Below are 21,155 nucleotides of genomic sequence, written 5' to 3'. Positions count from 1 at the left end.
CCCCAGCCATGAAGGTTTATGCCTGTGCGTGGTGGAGTTCTCAGGCTGAGGAGGAAAGTGTCTCCTCAAAGAGGCACGGAGGGGGCTCTGGAGCCCGGCCACCTGCATTCCAAGCCCAGCACCAGTGTTCTGGAGTGTGACGCCAACAGACTACCTCCTGTGCCTCAGTTTCTACATATGTCAAATGGGATAGTAATTCCAAAAAAACCACTGCAGGATTTTTTTTTATTTAGGTTAAGTTTTTTATTTAGATTTGAAGCCAGCTGTGTGGGGAGAAGGAGCGAGCAGTCCAGGGAAATAGTTGGAAGGGAGGCTGAGAGTGGGAGGGTGAAAGCCCGCCAGCCCAAGCAACAGGGAGGGAGTGGAGAGCAGAGCTGAGTGCCTGGAGGCAATGAATCCGCCTTTGCAAAATGATGACAGTAAGATAAATCTAACATAGCTAACTCTATCTTGCTTCTAACCTTCAAGCTTTTCTTGTTTATTCCTGGGTATAGACCAAGCTAACTTTGAAAGGAATTTAATTTGTGGTTTAACCTTAAAGCAAGGATGATAATAACCCTTCCCAAAACTAAACTGCCTTTGTAAAACTAATGAAAGTCCACAAGGCTAGGATCATGAGAGGGATGTAGGCATAGTTAAATGGAACCAGCCACTGTTCTGGGAGTCAAAAGATTTGTAACGTCCCCAATTACTCCTGCAGATAACATCACTATTGTAGAACCTAAGATTTTTTAAGGTGTTTTTCCAACTTTCTAACTTGCATTTCTGACAACTGACTGACCCCACTGGGCCCTGTGGCTCCCACCTAGAGGGGCATGAAGACCAAGCCCTTGTGATTTCATCCCTAATCAACTAGCAGCACCCATTCCCTCACCCCCTGCCCACCAAATCATTCTTTAAAAAACTCAGTCTCTGAATTTTTGGGGAGACTGATATGAGTAATAAACCCCAGTCTTCTGCTTAGCCGGCTCCATTTATTCAACTATTTCTCTGTTACAATACTGCCGTCCTGGTAAATTGGCTGTATCTGTGCATCAGGCAAGAAAAACCCATCAGACAACAACAGTAAAAGGGGCTGGGTTCCAAGAATGCTGGGTTGGAAGTGACCAGGCTTGCCCTGAGAGTTGCTACTGCTCCAGGATCCTTATGGTCTCAGCACCTTGGGCAAGGGAGATGGCACCAGAGAGGCCCTCAGATGGCACCTACCTCTTGCCCTGGGGTTTGTCCTATCTTCCTCCTAATGTGAGCATGTCCTTACTTAGCCCAGGAAGGCTGAGAAGGAAGGAAGGCGCTCTGGGGGCTTCCTGCGGCTTAGCTGGGGGCACCTCTGAAGGATCAGAGATGTGGCCCAACAGGACAGAAGCCAGCAATGGACACTGCAGCCTGAGGCAGAGGACTGTGGGGTGGCATTGGGCTATTTTAGGAGGGTCAGGTCCTTGTGTCTTGGAAGAGATCAAAGCTACCCCTCCACCTCCAGGCTGTGTTCTCTCCCTCTGCCTGGAGCTGCTTGGCTGTGTTTTCTCCTTCCGCCTCTCTGGGGCAGCTTGGCTGGAAAGAAACCAGTATTGTCCATTTGTCATCCAAATACACATAGGGCATTTCCTACCTGTTTCCTCTGTCTCTCCAAAGTGGACAGATTCCCCTCCATTCCATTTTCTCACCACCTCCAGACTCTGGTCCTCTCCTCTCACCCTCCGTCCCTACAAGCCAAGGCCATCCCCTCAACACACCTCCATATTTCACTCTGCCTCCTGACTGCCAAGCCTAGGTAGGGTCTTCCTCTGGTTCTCACCCTCCTCAGCGCCTCTGCTGAATGAGACAGGAGGCTGTGGTGGTTCTGGTCCCCTGGGGAAAACTCTCTTCTTTCAGGCTTTCGTTGTTGTCCTGGATTTGTTTTCGCTTTTCTCACCATTTCTTTTCCATTTTCTTATCCTTCTTCAAGGTTGAAGGCCCGGTCTTTGCTCCTCTCTTCGCCTGCCCTGTCTCACATTTTCCTGTAGCATCCATTGCTACTCTGCTAGCTTTTCCCTGCTATGTTCCTTAGGGCTCCATGGAATAGGAAATGCTGCTTCACAGGCAGTTGAGAGGCTGCATTTCCACCAGGCTTCCTGACTCTGCTGCTATTGCGGCCTGTGATCCACACTTTAAGTAGCAGGTTCTAGAAAACAGATGCCAGGCAGACATCGGAATTCTCTACCTCAGAAAGCAAGAAGCATTTGGGATTTACTTGTAGTACAGTATGAGACTGCCTGGGAGAAGGAGACAGCAGGAGCCCAGGAGACTTGGAAAGAGACAGTGGGAATGGCCACAGGCCTTCCCAACAATTTGAAATTATTTGCACTGTGCAGGCGTGTGGGAAAGCCCCCACTGCTGCTTCTCCCTCCAATTCAGGAAAACATGCTACATATTCAGTGTAGGACCAAAGCAAGAATACAGAGGGTCCTATACCATGTGTCAAAATATTTAGAAGTTACTAACTTGACTTGAAAAATATACCTTCACAGAGACCTGGGTGTCCTGGATTGAACTGAGAAGCTTCTGAATCCTTGGACTTTCAACTGAATTGAGGATTCAAGGGGACAGGCCCCAGGTTCCTTCTCTTCCCACCCAGCCCTGACTGGCACTGGGGAGGGCCTCAGTATGGACGTGTGGACACTCTGGCCCAAACAGCTGAACCACTGTTCAGTGCTGTCATATCTGCACTTAATTCCACCCATTGGATTACATATATTCAGCAAAAGCAAACGTAATAGTAATGATTTTTTTTTGTTTTTGTTTTTGTTTATTTTTTTGAGGTAGAGTCTTGCTCTGTCACCCAGGCTAGAGTGCAGTGGCCAATCTCAGCTCACTGCAACCTCTGCCTCCCTGGTTCAGGCAATTCTCCTGCCTCAGCCTCCTGAGTAGCTGGGATTACAGGTGCCTGACACCACACCTGGCTAGTTTTTGTATTTTTAGTAGAAATGTGGTTTCACCATGTTGGCCAGGCTGGTCTCGAACTCCTGACCTCAAGTGATCCACCCACCTCAGCCTCCCAAAGTGCTGGGATTGCAGGTGTGAGCCACCGCGCCTGGCCTGATAATTGTTTTTTAAAGGAGAGGGACAGAAGAACTTTGCATAAGCTCACACCTGAAGTGAGCATGGGTAAGGATATACAAATCTGCTGTTAGTCTCTTAGTCGGTTTCAGCTCTTGTTTGCCTTGCATGGAGGGAGTGTTAAAAATACATCTTTTTTCCAAAAATGCCTTCTAAATGCAGGTCAATTACATTATCTGGTATTTAACAGAAGAAAGCACAATCTATTCCCCTGCTGGAGACAAGAAATGTGTCTTTTTGTTTTTTCTTAGAGATGAGGTCTTGCTATGTTGTCCATGCTGGAGCACAGTGGCTATTCACAGGTCCAAACATAGCGCACTACAGCCTAGAACTCCTGGCCTCAAGCTGTCCTCCCACCTCAGCCTCCTAAGCAGCTTGGACTACAGGTGCATGCCACTGTGGTCAGCTAAGAAATGCATTTTGTTGTTGTGGGATTTCTGGAGACATAGTTTGTTAGATTTTAATATAACATTTTCTTAAGAGATTTTTCTTTTATTTATTTTTTATTTATTTTTATTTATTTATTTTTTTTTTGAGAAACAGTCTCATTCTCTCCCCCAGGCTGGAGTGCAATAGCGTGATCTCAGCTCACTGCAGCCTCCACCTCCTGGGTTCAAGCAACTCTCCTGCGTCAGCCTCCCAAGTAGCTGGGATTACAGGTATATGCCACCACATCCAGCTGATTTATTTTTGTTGTCATTGTTGCATTTAGTAGAGACAGGGTTTCACCACGTTGGCCAGGCTGGTCTTGAACTCCTGACCTCAAGTGATCAGCCCACCTCAGCCTCCCAAAGTGCTGGAATTATAGGCATGAACCACCACACCTAGACTTCCTTAAGAGATTTTTAAGGGTAATTTTGATTATGCTCAGTATTACCTTATACATGGCACTATATAATCAGAACAGTTTTTAGAAACTATACCAAAATAGGATGACCCAGGAGAGCTACCAGAGACAGGAGACCAGGTAAGAGGCTGTTGCTTCTATAACAAGAAAGAACAGGTCTCGAGTAGGATGGTGGTTGTAGGTCTGGGAACATAGAGGTGTCAGATATCACAAAGAAATACTCAACAGAGCTTGGACATAGGTTAAAGATGAGAGTCAAAGAAAAGGAAGAGGTCACCACTTTCAAGTTTTAAGCTTGGATAACCTGGAGAATGGTGAAACAAAGAGCAGAAATGAGTCAGGAGGAAGAACTGATTTCGGGGAAGGATTTGAAGAGTCTGGCTGCACACAACTTGCGTTTGAGGGGCTGGTGATCCACGCAGGTACAGAGGATTCGCAGCCAGCTGGAAATGCAAGGCTAGAGTTGGCAGGGAAGCTAGCACTAGAAATGGTGCAGAGATGATGGTTAAAACCATGAGAACAGATACAGTCAGTGAAATAATTGAAACAAGAGAGACCTGATGGGGCGTGGTGGCTCATGCCTGTAATCCCAGCACTTTGGGAGGCCGAGGCAGGTGGATCACCTGAGGTCAGGAGTTTGAGACCAGCTAGGCCAACATGGTGAAACCCCGTCTCTGCTAAAAATACACAAAATCCCGCCGGGTGTGATGGCGGGAGCCTGTAATCCCAGCTACTTGGGAGGCTGAGGCAGGAGAATTACTTGAACCCGGGAGACAGAGTTTGCAGTCAGACGAGATCATGCCATTGCACTCCAGCCTGGGCGACAAGAGCGAGACTCTGTCTCAAAAAAAAAAAAAGAGAGAGAGAGAGAGAGAGACCTAGGACAACCATGGAATGTGGTCCCAGTTAAGGATGGGACTGAGGCATGAGAGGGCTAAGGCTGCAGACAGGAACCACGTCGGGGCAGAAGCAAAACCTGCCCTCTTTTAAGCCATCCTTGGTGTTGATGGCAAATGATCTTTCTAATTCTAGTCAAATCATTCCCAAGCTTTACCATCTACATACAGAGAATGAAGTCCAAATTCCTGAGGATGATGGCAAGACCCGCACCTCTGCCCCACACTCCCTTTCCAGCTGCATCTGCAAGCCATCCCAAGCACACTAGGCACGTTCACCTCTCTGAACATTTTCTCCCAACTTTGCCTCTGCTGGGAAGGTCCTGGCTACCTGGCACATTTCTGCTCCGCCTCTGCGGTCCCACACTCTCCACACCTCCTCAGCATAGCCGCCGCACACATAGCCGCCGCACAGCTATCCACCTCGGGTGGAAATAATTGGGGCCTTTTGGCTTTCCCACAGCAGCTTTGATGTTGCTCTTTTAAAATCATTATCACTTTGTCCTATTACGTATGACTTCTTTCCGAATCGAGCCTGAGATCAAGCAATCCAGGGCAGGGAAGGCAAAAAAAAAAAAAAAAAGACAGTCAACAAGAAAGCAGACAGAAGAGAGCAGAAGCCAGGGGAAGGCTAGGTCCATGGACGGAGGGTGGGGAGGGGTCAGATCAGAGGCTAAGGTAGAAATGAGTGGAAGGCAATGCCGGAGCAGGTTCCACAACCAGTAGACGTGGGAGTGGGTAACAGTTTGAGTGAAACTGACGGTAGCTAGTGGGAAAGGCTTCTAGAAGCTTCCGGAAGCTCTGCCCTGGTGTTGACACACTAGTCATCTCTCCTGAGATTTGATAACATAATTATCTGATTCACCTTGGCTTTTTTTTCCTTTGACTTTTCCAGATTCCGTCATATCTCCGAGACTCCAAGTAAACCTGTGTCCAAATGTCTCATAGGATGCTCCCAGGAACGGCTTGATCCTCGTTTTTGAAACTTCAAGTGCTGGCTAAGTAAGGGGATGTATTTATTAGTCCATTCTCGAACGGATATACGCCTGAGCCTGGGTAGTTTATAAAGAAAAGAGGTTGAATTGGCTCACGTTTCTGCAGGCTGCCCAGGAAGCATGGCTGCGAAGGCCTCAGGAAAGTAATGGAAGGTGAAGCGGGAGCAGGCACTTCACATGGCCAGACCAGTAGCAAGCAGAGGGAAGGGGATGCGGGGGCCACGCATCTTCAAACAACCGGATGTCAGTAACAAGGCAGGGTGGTGCTGAATCATGAGAAACCGTCCCCATGATCCAGTCACCGCTCACCAGACCCCACCCATCTCCAACCCTGGGGGTTACAACTCAACATGAGATTTGGTCAGGGTCACAGATCCGAACCATATCGAGGGAGAAGCACCTAACTCAACCTCTCTGCTAGGAAATTACCAACTGAGAAATTCCCTTCGGATGCTTCCCTGCCCTCAAGCCTCTCACTTCACGCTAAAGAAAAACCGGCGGTTGATGTAGAACGATGGGATGGCCATTTTCCCCCAAAGAAGTTTCTCTTTTGAACCTGGCCATCTTTTTCAATCATATCTATCGTTAGGATTATTGTTATTCCGGAATTGCAGGCAATGTTTAAATTTTGCACCCAATACTAAAGACACAGCTTTTTAAGATGTTTTAAAAACTTGATTTCTAAAACATGATGACTTCAGGCCAGGACACTTTTCAAAATCTTTCCTTGAAATATCTTAACTTTCAAGATATTGTAAGAAGCATTTAAAAAGAACATTACAAAATTATAAATAAGAGGTATTGAATTATTTTCTCCAAACTATTTCTAAAAAGAGCCACTTATTTAGGTAACCTTTATTGTATTTGTTTATATGTTGGCTTCAGAAATTATAAAGTACTTGCCAGGTGCGGTGGCTCACACCTGTAATCCCAGCACTTTGGGAGGCTGAGGCAAGAGGATCACTTGAGGCCAGGAGTTGGAGGCTGAAGTGAGCAGTGATTGTGCCACTGCGCTCCAGCCTGAGTGACAGAGAAAGATCCTGTCTCTTAAGATTAAAAAACGAAAATTTTAAAATATCAAATGCAGAACATAAATTATGAGTTTTCTTCCTTTATATCTCAGATAATTTTATTTGTCAGTTAATTTAAAAATTAACTTTGTTCTGATTATCAAAATAATAAATGTCATTAAAAATGTGGAAAACAGGCCAGGCATGGTGGCTCACGCCTGTAATCTCAGAACTTTGGGAGGCCAGGGTGGGCAGATCACCAGGTCGGGAGATCGAGACCAGCCTACCCAACACGGTGAAACCCTGTCTCTACTAAAAATACAAAAATTAGCCAGGTGTGGTGGTGCACACCTGTAGTCCCAGCTACTTGGGCAGCTGAGGTAGGAGAATCACTTGAACCCAGGAGGCGGAGGTTGCAATGAGCTGAGATTGTGCCACTGTACTCCAGCCTGGCGACAGAGTGAGACTCTGTCTCAAAAAAAAAAAAAAAAAAGTTCAAAATAGAGAAGACACAAACAAAATATAATTTTGCAAACATTCTGGTCTTTTCTCCACATACCTATATACACTTCTGGTCTTTTCTCCACATACCTATATATGTACAAGAAATAATAATAAAATTCTTTTTATATAAGAAAGTTATCCTTATATAATAAAAATAAATATTACACTGTAACTTTCCCCTTTCAATCAATAGTATTATGAACATTTTCCTAACTTTGTTAAATATTCTAATTAAATAGTTGTATAGTATTCCAAATAAAAGGATATATAATTTATTTAATCAAACCTATATTTGGGGGCTTTTACAGACACCAGAAGGGAGACCCTTAGGAAAACCCACCTTTCTTGGAACTCTGCTTCCCTCTCCTCAGTGTGTGACCAGGGCTGGTTTTGTACCATGCAACCCTGATTCTCTTGGAACAGGCCAGCGCCAGTTAAAGGACTTTACTTGAGAACCTGAAACTGCGACTCAGAGACAGGCCAGACAATCTCTGTGCAGCAGGGATTGAAAGAGAAAAAGAGAGAGAATCCTATTCTTTTGGAACGTGATTTTGAGGGAGAGACTCAAAGTTCATGGCTTCTCTACAGACATCCACTTCCTGTCCTTGCCTGAGGCCAGGCTGTGCCCTTGCAGGAAGTTCATTCCTTTTGCCTAAGTTAGCTTGAATAGGTTTCTTGCCACCCAAAGAGTTCTACCTAATAATAAAGAAGTAAACATTTTAAAGGATTTTGATACCTATTGCAAAGCTTTCTTCCAAAAAAATCACCTCTACGTTTTAAACGTCTTGAATTTTGGTACAGAGGCGCCTTCTGGATATAGTTATTGCTTGGAAGAGAGTCCACTGTTTAAAGTTGATTGCTCCCAAAGGGAAAGAAGCAAGTATGTCCATTTGCAAGGTATCAACAGAGACTTAGCTTGGATTTACAGGGCTGGGTGTGTGCTGTCCATCACAGTTGATGCGCATAGGCACAGGACCTGAGTAGAAGTGCAATTTTCCTTTTGAGAGGCTGAGGCTAGGGTAATTTTTCTGACTAATTTGAAACAGAGAACAGTTCCTGTAAATTGCGGTAATCTAACCCCATTTGCAAGGAGGCGGTAGACTTAGGGGTCTGTTGCCATCATCTAAACATGTCAGCAACTAAATGTTAAATCCTTACTTCCTGGTAAGAAGTCTGTCCAGAAAAGGACTGAAGCATGAAGAAAGTGGAAGGGGGTTTCTGCAGAAAGTTTCTCCTCACTCTTCTTCTGAGGGGTTCGTAGCCACACTCCACAGTATGGACAACAGATGTTATTTCCCCATTGCTCACGATTCCTCATACTCAAACCTTCCATGATTTGCTCTTTTGTTAATTTGGTGTCTTTTGCTTCTCATGATTTTTAACCAGCTGTTTGTTGAGAAGCTGGGCACTTTGACACTACACTGAGGCAATAGTCCTAAGGTCTGGCTGGACCATACAACTCTGGCTGCTTTCCTCACGTCACTTTTTGTTTTGTTTTGTTTTGTTTGAGATGAAGTCTCTCGCTCTGTCACCCAGGTTGGAATGCAGTAGCACGATCTCAGCTCACTGCAACCTCTGCCTCCTGGGTTCCAGCGATTCTTGTGCCTCAGCCTCCCAAGTAGCTAGGATTACAGGGGCACGTGCCACCATGCCTGGCTAGTTTTTGTATCTTTAGTAGAAGACGGGGTGTTGCTGTGTTGCCCAGGCGGGTCTCCAACCCCTGACCTCAAGTAATCCACTCGCCTTGGCCTCCCAAAGTGCCTGGGATTAGAGGTGTGAGCCACCACACCCAGCCCTTCACGTCACTTTGAAAAGAGAAATTCCTCTGTTGCTCTTCAGCCCCTCAGGGATCTGCCAAGTGACACCTGGCAAAGAACCACCCTATTTGACATCAGTGATCTCTCTGTGGCCCTGAGTTACCAAGTTGGTGGATGCCTTTTCGCCCAGGTTTTATAACTAGCTTATTTATAATGCTCTAACACAAAACTAACAAAAGTATACTAAGCCAGGCATGGTGGCTTATACCTATAATCCAAGCACTCTGGGAGGCCGAGGTGGGAGGATAGCTTGAGCCTAGGAGTTCAAAACCATCCTGGACAACATGACAAGCCCCATCTGTATTAAAAAAAAAATTTAAATTTAGCCGGGCATGGTGGTGCATGCCTGTAGTCCTGCCTACTCGGGAGGCTGAGGCAGGAGGATTGCTTGAGCCCAGGAGTTCGAGGCTACAGGGAGCTAAGATTGCACTCTCAAAGAAGGATTGCAGGATGTCAGTGTCCCGTGGTCCCTCTTGCCCCTGTGTCCTAGCTCTTACCTCACTCGATCACAGTTATTCATTTTTTCTATAATAGGTGAAGCTGGTAAAGACCCAGGCTCTGGAGTCGGACTGCCTAGGTTCAAATCCCAGCTCCACCATTTGATCTCAGGTAATTTTCTTATGTTTTCTCTTCATCCGTTTGCCCACAGGTATTGTTTTATTTCCCATTCAATGCATATCACATGAAGATTAAATGAGATAACATAAATAAGTGCTTAGCACAGTGCCTGGCTAGTAGTAAGTGTTCAACAACCAGGAGCTATCATTATTGTTGTCATTATTATTATTTACTTGTCTATTTCCTAATCTGGCTATGAGTGGGCAGAGACTGTGCCTTTCTTATTCTTGTTCCCCAGCATTTAGCTCAGCGCCAGGCACTTATGGTGGGTTCTCCATAAACATTTGTTAGTTGGATGGATGGGATGAATGAATGAGCTGGAAACAGACAGGCTTATGTAGTCGGTGCTCTGTGTACCATCTCGTTCCTTTTTCTTTTTCTTGTATTGGAAAGACTCTTGTAACATTGAAAAAAGAGTGTAGAGAAAGGTTTTCATAGCAGAAGCTGTTTCTCATCTCTGTTACATAGACATCATGACCCTTGTCTCCTATGTGATGGTATGAGAATCATCTTTTTGCCAGTCACCAATATACTTTTTCCTGAACAAAAAATGAACAATCTACACTTATGATTGAAAAAAATAGAAGGCTGGGTGTGCCTGTAGGCCCAGCTACTCAGGAGGCTGATGCGGGAAGATCGCTTGAGCCCAGGCGTGCTGGGCTGGAATGTGCTATGCGGATCCGGTGTCTGTACTAAGTTCAGTATCAATGTGGTGAATTCCTGGGAGCAGGGGTCACCCAGGCTAAGGAGGGGTGCACTGGCCCAGGTCAGAAGCAGAGCAGGTCAAAACTCCTGTGCTGATCAATAGTGGGATTGTGCCTGTGAACAACCACCATAAACACTGTCCCCCAGCCTGAACAACATAGTGAAAATTAAAAAAATAAAATAAATAAAACTAGAATAAGTGGGATAGAATAAAAGTGGGATGTGGCTCCTCCTTCACATGCTTTCTCTTTTTTCTTCTTCTCTTGTCCCACTGATCACAAAACCCACACCACCACCTCACTGACACTATGCCTGCCAACACCGAGGCTTCAGTCATACAAGGAAAATAGCCAGTCTATAGTGTTCTTCTGTGCTATCATAATGTTTAAATAGGCCTTTTACTTAAATAATTCCAGAAACTGGCCTTAGGAGATCCAAATATTGAACCAAGGATTCAAAATGTCCCACCCTAGAAAGGAATGCTGAAAAACTGATGTACAGCCTTGTTGCTGCTGGCCAGACCACCAGGTAGCCCCTGCCATCACAACCAGGTAGGGTGCACTGACCTGCATGCCCTTCCCCTTAGGTGCCTCGCCCAGCCCAGCCTGCACACCCTACCCCTGATGCCAAGTCCCGTGCTTTGACTGATTTAAAAAAGCCCTACTGGCTCTTCCCAGTGAGCTACCTGGAGAATCCTTGTACCTCCACTGTCTCCTTTCTACTCGAGTACAAGCCCCAAAATAAAGCCACGTCTGGGAAATCTGCTTGGCCCCGTGTTAATTTCCATTACATGGGGGAGCTGAAGAGTCTGTGGTCTTTAGCATAAGTAGTGAGCTATAGCAGTTAAGCTATTTCATCATAAGCGTGGCTCTAGAGGATGCTTTCTAATGATGCAAATTGCTACAGATACATCCATAAGCACAAGGAAATGGTAGAGAAATGTACATCTACAGTGAAATTATAAAGAGATGCATGGGCCATATGATCTCAAAACTTAGGGCCACAGTTATGTTACCTTTTGGGGATGGCAGGGAATCAGGGGAGAGTGCACGGAGGGCTCCAACTGCATTGGTGAAGCTTGCTTCCTTCACGTAGTTTTTGTGCATCATTATTTATATTATTTGTGTGTTTCAAATATTTCTCTTTTTCCTTCTCATGTCGGACAGGTAATGTGCCAACATTGTAACAAGGTTTGAAGGAGGGATATCTCACACATGAGCATGAAAACTGTAAGTGTGTTTCACATTTATGAACCACAAAATAATGTGTTTCAAATTTTTCTTAATACATTGAAAGCAACAGCTGAAGATCATGAAGACGGTTCAACAAAGAAATACAAGCTGGTGGCTTGCGCCTGTAATCCCAGCAACTCCGGAAGCTGAGGTTGGAGGAGTGCTTGAGCCCAGCAGTTCTAAGACCAGCACGGGCATCATAGTGAGACTTCATCTCTAAAAAAGTTTTTTTTTTAATTAGCTGGGTGAATATTAATACATTTTGCGTTTCTATAAAGGAATACCTGAGGCTGAGTAATTTATAAAGAAAAGAGGCTTCTCTGGCTCATGGTTCTGCAGGCTGTACAAGACACACAGTGCTGGCATCTGCTTCCAATGAGGCCTCAGGAAGCTTCCAGTCATGGCAGAAAGCAAAGAGGGAGCAAGCACGTCTCATGATGAGAGAGGGAGCAAGAGAGAAGGGAGGAGGAGAGAGATGTGAGGCTCCTTTAAGCAACCAACCAGCTCTCATGTGAACAAAGAGAGCAAGAAGTCACTCATTACCACAGGAAGGGCACCAAGCCACGCATGAGGGACCCATCCCCATGACCCAAACACCTCCCACTGGACCCCATCTCCAACTTACTGGAGATCACATTTCAACATGAGATTTGGAGGAGACACACATCCAAACCATATCATTGTGTGTGGTAGTGCACGCCTGTAATTCCAGCTACTCAGGATGCTGAGGCAGGAGGATTGCTTGTGGCCAGAGTTGGACATCAACCTGGGCAAAAGAGCAAGACCCCATCTCTACAAAAAGTTTTAAAAATAACTAGATGTGGTGGCATATGCCTGTAATCCCAGCTACTCAGGAGGCTGAGGCAGGAGGATCGTTTGAGCCCAGGAGTTCAAGGTTGCAGGGAGCTATGATCACGCCATGGCACTCCAGCCTGGGCTACAGACCCTGCTTCCAAAAAATAAAAAAAAAAAGGCCAGGCACCGTGCTCACGCCTATAATCCCAGCACTTTGGGAGGCCGAGGCAGGCGGATCACCAGGTCAAGAGATCGAGACCATCCTGGCCAACATGGTGAAACCCCGTCTCTACTAAAAATACAAAAAATTAGCTGGACATGGTGGCGCACACCTGTAGTCCCAGCTACTCCAGAGGCGGAGGTTGCAGTGAGCCAAGATTGTGCCACTGCACTCCAGCCTGGTGACAGAGCAAGACTCCATCTCAAAATAATAATAATAATAAATAAATAATAAAAAAGAAAAGAAATACAAGTGGCCAATAAACACATAAGAGCTGTTTAAGTTGGGTTGGGGCAGGAGAAAGTGGAGAGAGAGAGGAGTGAGAGATCCAGCAGAAAGAAACCCTAGACAAAGCTGATCGTAGCTCTACCAACAAGCAAGAGGAAGCAGCTCTGCAGGGACAGCTGCTCTCCCAGTTGTGCTTCTGGAGGGATCAAATAGTGCAAAGCTTTGCCTTCAACTTTTGACATTAAAGACAGAGTAAGTATTTGTCACTGGGAGCCAGAGAACAAAAAACAATTTGAAAGGCTTTCCTGAGAGTGCTTCTGAGTTTTGCTTTTTTACTCTAAAGAGGCAGGAAAAAACAGCAAAGTTTACATTATGAAATTATTTCAGCCCTCGTGACCAAGACAGTCTGGTACGGGGAAAGCAAGAGCCAGAAACTGTATTATTCTACTGGCCAGTTTTTATGTGTTTGTTTGTTTGCTTTGAGACATGATCTTGCTCTTTTGCACAGGTTGGAGTGCAGTGGCATGACCATAACTCATGGCAACCTCAAACTCTGGAGCTCAAGTGATCCTCCCACCTCAGCCTTCCAAGTAGCTGGGACTACAGGCATGCACCACCATGCCTGGCTAATGTTTTAATTTTTTGTAGAGACAGGGTCTTGCTACGCTGCCCAGGCTGCTCTTGAACTCCTGGGCCCAAACAGTCTTCCCACCTCGGCTTCCCAAAGTGCTGGGATTACACGGATGAGCCACTGCACCTGTACTGGCCAGCGTTCCTTGGCTGGTTTCTCTAATTATCCCTACCTCTCCCACATGGGATTCAAAATGCAGAGATCCTTTGATAAGTCTTTATCAGTGTAAAAGCCTCTGTGATTATATCAAAAGCATGAAAAAAGAAAAACTATTTTAAATGAACTCTGGTTTTTCTGAATCTTCTCAAATTGGCTAATCAGTTAGAGAAAACTTAAGAATTTGTAATTGGCCCACTATACAACATATCAAAACTGTAAAGCTGGATAAAACACTGTAGATGACTCAGTTTCACACTTTCCTTTTCCAGGTAAAGTAAGGCCAGAGAGATTAAATCCTTTGCTTGGTGGTAGGCGGCAGGGTTGGTTTTGGAGCCCACGTGTCCTGACTGAATACTCTACAGCTGGTCATTACTCCAGCTCCTTCTAGAGCATCAGGGAGGCCTGACCCTGGAATCCTGCAGTTCCCTCTGCCAGGGACTTGAGGATGTTCTGGTGTTCACATGTGGCACAAGCACTTCCCCCTCCTTTCTCCTGATGCCTGCATGCACACCTGAGACACCTACTCCAAGACTCACCCTGGGGATGAAGTGGCCTGATTTCATTGTCGTAAAGGCATCCCTGATGGGATTCTCCCGAGTCAGTAATCATCTGTGGGCTTTATGAATAACAAACATCTTAGCCTTGGATTATGTAGCTAATAAAAATAAGAGGTATATTCTAATATGCCAAAGTCAGCAATTGGGAAGTTCACGCCACCCGGTCCAATGTTGCATCCTCTCTGGCGTCTTTTCCAGTCTCCCCAGGCAGAGCCACTCCCTGCTCTTCTGTTCCTACCCAGATTTCTTAGGCTGTATCATGACCTAATTTGTACAATTTCCCCTGTTAGGACTGTGAGCTCCTTCTGGAAAGGGTTATTGTCTTACTCAACTATATCTCCAACATCTAGGACACAGCTTGGCCTCTAGCAGTTGCTGGGTCCAAATGATGGCTGGGTCTGGGAGGAAGGCGCCATGTAGACCAAACAGGGATATAAGTGAACTTTCACACTCACCAAACAAAAGATCACTTACAGTCAGGGGCACCATAAGAATGATTATCCAAACCAGGATACTTTTGAATGGAAAGTGGAACTATTAATAATTACAATGGGACAGCAGGCATAAATCAGGACTGTTCTGAGCAAATTGGGGTATAGGGCTGTCTTCCTTGTAACCTAGGTTTGGAAAGTTTTAGCTCTGGAAATTATGTACAATAAGAAAAGAAACATTAAGTGAATGCATGACTTGAAACCACTAAAAGAGAGGTCTGTTCAAATAAAGGAATTACATTCTGTCAAAGTATAATATACAATGAAGGGATGGTTAGTCTAGAAATCACCATCCCTTTTATGATTTAACCAATGGTATCATATGACTCTACCCTATGGCACCCTGGATTGGTCCAAGTGGTCACCTGACCTAACCTGGCCCAATCACGAGTCCTTTCCCTGGGATTCTGGGACCAGAACTGTGAAGGATGGGCTGTCTTTGGGTCGCGGATGCAAAGCTGAACACTGGTAGTAGCCCTGCACCCACCACGTTGGGAGAACAGGTTTGCAGATGGAGAGAGGAGCAGAAAGGAGAGAAAGAGCCCACTTCCAGCACAGCTGAAACATTTTGAGGGTCCAGGGCCAGAATATAAATGGACCCACCTATCACATATCTAAAGACTTGGAAGTTATAAATCCATTGTCAAATAAAACATATCCTGTCTTCCTACCTTAATAAATGTACCTTCATAAGAAAAAAAATGGATATGGAACATGTGTAAAGCTACAGGTTTAACATATTCAAAAGTTTGCAAAATGCCTAAGACCAGTGAATTTAATCATTATTACACATCTGATGCTCTCGATAGGCTCTGACGTCAGCCAGAGTAATAAAGATATGCATGATTCTTTATGCATATCTTTACATTAATTTCTTAAAATGTATCATTCTTGCCTTCATTTCAGCAAAATCACTAATGTGGTTATATTCAAGATTTTTACTGAATTTGTGCTCTATCATGAGTAATGGATTAAAAAGAATTTTAAAAAAGATGTAATTGTAGTAAAAATATACCAAATCTGAATATATTTTTTAAAAATTTAAATAAATGTAAACATTTTTAAACTTGATTTTTTAAAAAATGTTTACTTTTAAAGTGTTCAATATGATTGTTAAAATTAAAGGCAGTGTGCGGATTATAATTTGCAAATATTAAATTAAAACTCAAACCTTTAAAGCTAAATTTTATTTTAAAAATATAATTTCAATTTTAAATATAAAAATTATTTGCAATTCTAGCATTCGATGTCCATCTGGTTGCCAGGGTGAAGAACTGGCATCATGCTTTACGTGTTGTGGCTAGACCCGCATATCTGAAGTTACCACGTGCAGCTGTCACATAGGCCATGCTAATTCATGAGAACCTCTTGAATTGGAACAAAGCAAAGAAAAAAACAATCCAGACTACTGGAAAAAGGCACATCACTATGTAAGAATCTAGTGCATTTATACTATCTGAAGGGAAGAATTTGACAAAATAGTTTTTTCCCCCTTTATCTAAGGCATTTCGATTGCTCAAATAATTTTTGGAAGGAATGTGCCAGCATGTAATTTCAGTATTCTTGGTCTCCCAAGGATGTGGAGCACAGAACCGGGCTGCTCAATGGCCAAGCTAGCATCTCACTCAGAGGGCCAGAGCTGTGCTTCTACCCACACACATTACCAAAATCAGAGTATTGGTTAACGCTGCCCTGAAGGCAGAGCAAGAAGAAACGTAACAGATACAGAAAGGGAAAAGAAAAGGGTCAAGTTGCATAGGAACAGAAGAATGAAGATTATTTTAATGAAAATGTTCTTGTAATAAAAGGATTACAAAGTCAAGATTTTACTTCTAAGGCTCTTAAAATATAAGTGTTCATAGACGATAATTTTTAAAATCACAAACAGAAATATAATATCAATTGTTATAATGATAGGAGTGTTTCTGGAAAAAAATTGGAGGTGTAAAGGCTGGAGTAAGCCTGAGATAAGGTGATTTTTCTTATTGGATTAATCTTAACAGAAATCACTTATGGGCTGACACAAAATAAATGGGGTGATAAATATAATGGATGAAAATCAGATTTTATAATACAAAAGAAAACGGCTATAAGAATGGACCAATATTAATTAGATGACACTTGGTGGAGGCAAAAAGATTAAATGGTAAAGCTTTATTAAACAGACACAGCTGCTAGGGAAGACTGAAATTAGAGATTTTTAGTTGACTTGGGTCAATAGTGTGATGAAGCTGCCTTCGAGAGCTACTGTAGTCTGCTGTATTTATATGAAATCTGTGATGTATATTTATTTATATGTATAAACATATGTTTATATACATTCTGGGGTGCTGGTAATGTTCTGTTTCTTGATCTCAAAGCTGGTTATGTTAGGTTTGTGAAGATTCACCAATGTGCACACACATGTGCATTTTTTGTATGTATGTTGTACTTCAATTAAAATATTTCATTGGACAGACCACATGTGGACTATTATGTTTAGTTATGAACATTTATTTCATTTTAAGGAGTATGAAGAGGTGGTGGGAGGAGCCACAGAAGGAGCTATTTAGGCTGAACAAGCGAAGGCCCGGCGGGGGAGCTGTCTGAAGTTTTTTTGTGCATTCTGCTCAATGATGGTGTTTACCTAGGTTGACCGCCAGCTCCGTGGCACTCCCTGAGTGACCTCTGGGCAGCTACTCACCTCTTTTTGTCCCAGCTTCCTCAACGGCAAATTACAGGAGCTTGACTAGATGATCTGAGAACTCCTTAGCTCTCAAGTGCTATGAGCATTGAAAGGCATGTGTATAAAACAAGTATACATGTATTAGAGTTAGTTGATTCTCCCACTCATGTTTTTCTTACATGTTGTATTTTTTTTTTATCCAGCTGTGAAACTGGATGGTTAACATTTATGTACTTACCTGAAACAGAAAGTGCTATATTCACTTTAGAAGTTACTTCTATACCAAACTGGTAATTCGAGGAGTTAATTTGCATGTAAAAATTGTTCTAGTTCTTTGCATTAGAAGCCTACTAATGGAAAGATTCATTGATTCAGAATCTATTTTTGGACAGAGATGTATTATTTTAAATTCTGATCCTAGTAAGTGACAATTTCCAGTTTTTGTTGGGCTTATACATAAGCCTTGACAAATCTGATCATTTTGACATGATCTCTAGAGTTGTGTTACACAACAAGCCAATCCGCCTGGCCCCTGATGGATGACTGCTGGAAGCCCCTTGAGTAATATGGTGGCACTTCTACCTGGTAGACAGCCGAAAGCAATCAAGCTCTTTGACAGAAGGGCTTATTTGTTTAAGGCCAAGAATGCAGCAGTCAAATCCCCGCTGGCCCCACCACCACTCTCCACTGAGGACTTACTACGCGTGGCAAACACACTAGGCAACATTCAAGAGCTATGACAGGCAAGTCACTTCCTCCACCTGAGCCCGTTTGTCACCTAAGTGGGGATAATACTAGCACTTATCTCACAGGCCTCTTCAAAGGATTAAATGAGTGAAACAATGTACAACACTTTAAAAAAATTGGCCAGGCGCCGTGGCTCACGCCTGTAATCCCAGCACTTTGGGCGGCCGAGGTGGGTGGATCACAAGGTCAGGAGATCGAGACCATCCTGGCCAACATGGTGAAACCCCGTCTCTACTAAAAATACAAAAATTAGCTGGGCGTGGTGGTGTGTGCCTGTAGTCCCAGGTACTCGGGAGGCTGAGGCAGGAGAATCGCTTGAATCCGGGAGGCGGAGGTTGCAGTGAACCGAGATTGCACCATCGCACTCCAGTCTTGGCAACAAAGCAAGACTCCGTCTCGGGATTAAAAAAAAAAAAGGGAAAGAAAAATGCCAGCCGTAGTACCAGCCGTAGTAAGTGCTTAAAACACATTAGCTCCCAAAGGGCCCCAAACCCTGGAGACGGAAGCATCCGGTTGCAACCCCTCATCCCTCGAGAGGTGGCAGCAAGCCTTATAGGGAAGCCCAAGCCCAGTGTGACATAGAATAGAGCAGGGGGTCCGCAGGGAGCCTCCACAATGGCAGGAGTTCTGCACGCTCAGTACCGGTAGCCCAGGGCTCTGGAGGTAGAGAAGTCTGCGGACGAGACGGAGGCCGAAGAGGCAGCGCATGCGCTGTTTGTTGGCCAGCGGACCCGAGCGGGCAGAGGTCAATCAACAGTAGCCGCTGTACCGACCAAGGCTTGCTGCCCTAGCACAGGGAGCATGAGCTAAACCTCAGTGCGGAGGATCTGGGCAAAGGCCCGAGGGTGGCCGAGACGCCTGGCTCAGGAAATCAGACTGTCCCCCGAAGGGCGAAGGCAAGGAGGCTGGGAACTTAAACAAGGCAATTTAAAATGCACGTCTGAGTTACCTTGAATGGGCACAAGTTAAACTATTGGAGCTTGTGAACCGAGTTGTGTTCAACTAAGCTGCCTGTGTACGAGACTTAATTACATATATATGTGTATATCCAACTTAAAATGTTACAAATATATTTATTGACATATTACGTGTTAATTGAAAAAAGTAAATTTTAAAAATTAAGCACAGTGTAGTGTGATCTCATTTTTATATCCAACTTTCTGTAGACTAGTTTAACTGGTAAAATTTATGTTTACAACATATAAAACTAAAGGGATTCTATATTTATGGGAACATAGTTTGAAGCAAAAAGGACTACTGTAAATCTAATCACAGCTCTAATATTCAAGAACATACTTGTTTTCATGATGGCAGTTAGGGAGGAAAAAAAATATCCCTGGTGCAGTGAGGTAGATTTTCATGATATTCTAGTTTGATGTTTCTCAGGTGTGGTTCCCAGACCACTTCTGTGTGAAGCACGTGAGGTTTAGGTGAAGATGGAGATCCCGGGTCTAACCACAGACCCCTTGGATCAGAAAACAGAAGGAAACGTTTCAAGCCAGTCTAGAAGTGTTTTTTTTTTCTTTCTCTAATTTGTGCCCCCGTGCTGCCACCAAACACTGTGGTTTTGACCCTAAAACCCCCTGGACCCTTGCTTAAGACCACAGGGATGCGCAGTGTGTTGGGTTGGGGGGATAGCAGTGTGTTTGCTTTCAGGATAGCAGTGCTGCTCAGTGGGATGTTCTGTGATGATGGAGCTGTCCCATGTCTGCTCTGTCCAATGTGATAGCTGCTAGCCACATGTGGCTACTGAGCACTTGAAAGGCAGCTAGGGAGACAGAAACAAGCGTTCGATTTAGTTTAATATTGATTAGTTTAGCTTTAAGTAGCTTGGGCTTGGGGGTAACAATGGAGATGGTAAGACATGAATGGATCTGGGATATTCTTAGAGGTAAACAGAATCGGACTGGATGGTGATGTTTTGAAAACTGGAGGAGGGCAGTGTAGACTCTGGAGGCTGCCTGGGTGTCTGGCTGAAGCTGCTGAGTGAAGAGGGAGCCATTTCTGACACAGAGAAGCGTGGGGAGAAACACACTTTGGGTGAAGGAATGATGGGCTCCATTACAGACATCTTAAGATGTATTCATGAACACTCAGATTTTGCTGGTCTGGGACACAGTGGGTTTCTTTAGGTGATTTTGCTCGTCTCTCTTTCTGAGGCATATCAATTTTATTCCATATTTCCAAATTATCAGAGAGTAATGATCACAGAGTCGGAGGTCAGTTTCCTGTCCCTCATACAGTTTCTATACCAAAGAAATTCCACACTAAAGTTCTTAATGTACTAGCAAATTTTGCTCTAGATTTTTTAAAGTTAGTTTTTTAAAAGTCTGAACATCTTGATTCACAGGAGCAATTTTACCGATAGAACTGTGACACTGAGGTAATAAGGAGGCTGTATCTGATCTCTGCCCTCCAGTTCCTGGCACAGAGCTTGTAAAACTCTTGGTATTTTCTGAGTGATCGGGGTGAGAAGTGTTTTTTGTTATTAATAAGCACCTTCCAACCATACCTGAATTTATGCTGATGAGATGACTCTTGGAGGATAGGGGTTGGGGGCCAGAGAAACTAACCATGTGATTAGAGGAACTTTCAGTCCTAACCCCCAGCCTCCAGAGAGAAAAGAGGGGCTGAGGATTGACCTAATTGGCAATGATTTAATCAACCATGTCTATGCAGTGGAACCCCCATAAAAACCCTAAGTGAAAAGGTTTGGGGGTTTTTGGTTGGTGAACACCTCGAGGTACAGGGAGGGTGACGGGCCTGGAGAGGGCACAGAAGCTCCATGCTGCCCCCCATATCTTGCCCTGTGTACCTCTTCCATTTGGCTGTTCATGTGTATCCGATATAACAAATCAGTAATAGTAAGTAAAGGGTGTCCCTGAATTGTGTGAGCCATTCTTGCAAATTATCAAACATGAGGAGGGAGGGTGTGATGGGAACCC

The 21,155-nt window shown here is 44.3% G+C and overlaps 1 long non-coding RNA gene and 1 other non-coding gene across 3 annotated transcripts; one reads left to right on the top strand and one right to left on the bottom strand.

The window, feature by feature from the left end:
* Positions 1-5,639: 5,639 nt before the first annotated feature.
* LOC129061019 (uncharacterized) lies at positions 5,640-17,370 on the top strand. Of its 2 annotated transcripts, none has more exons than XR_010140198.1 (3): positions 5,640-5,838; positions 9,697-9,771; positions 11,782-17,370. It is a non-coding gene; the product is annotated as an uncharacterized LOC129061019 (long non-coding RNA). The 2 variants fall into 2 exon arrangements; XR_008527965.2 differs by lacking the exon at positions 11,782-17,370 and adding an exon at positions 10,902-11,488 and having other exon boundaries at positions 5,648-5,838.
* On the bottom strand, positions 11,642-11,750 carry LOC112131578 (small nucleolar RNA U13). The gene has a single exon (XR_002913620.1). It is a non-coding gene; the product is annotated as a small nucleolar RNA U13 (small nucleolar RNA).
* Positions 17,371-21,155: the final 3,785 nt, after the last annotated feature.

The sequence above is a fragment of the Pongo abelii genome, chromosome 1, assembly GCF_028885655.2.
Source record: "Pongo abelii isolate AG06213 chromosome 1, NHGRI_mPonAbe1-v2.0_pri, whole genome shotgun sequence".
NCBI classification, from domain to species: domain Eukaryota; kingdom Metazoa; phylum Chordata; class Mammalia; order Primates; family Hominidae; genus Pongo; species Pongo abelii.
This window is presented reverse-complemented; position numbering and strand designations above follow the sequence as displayed.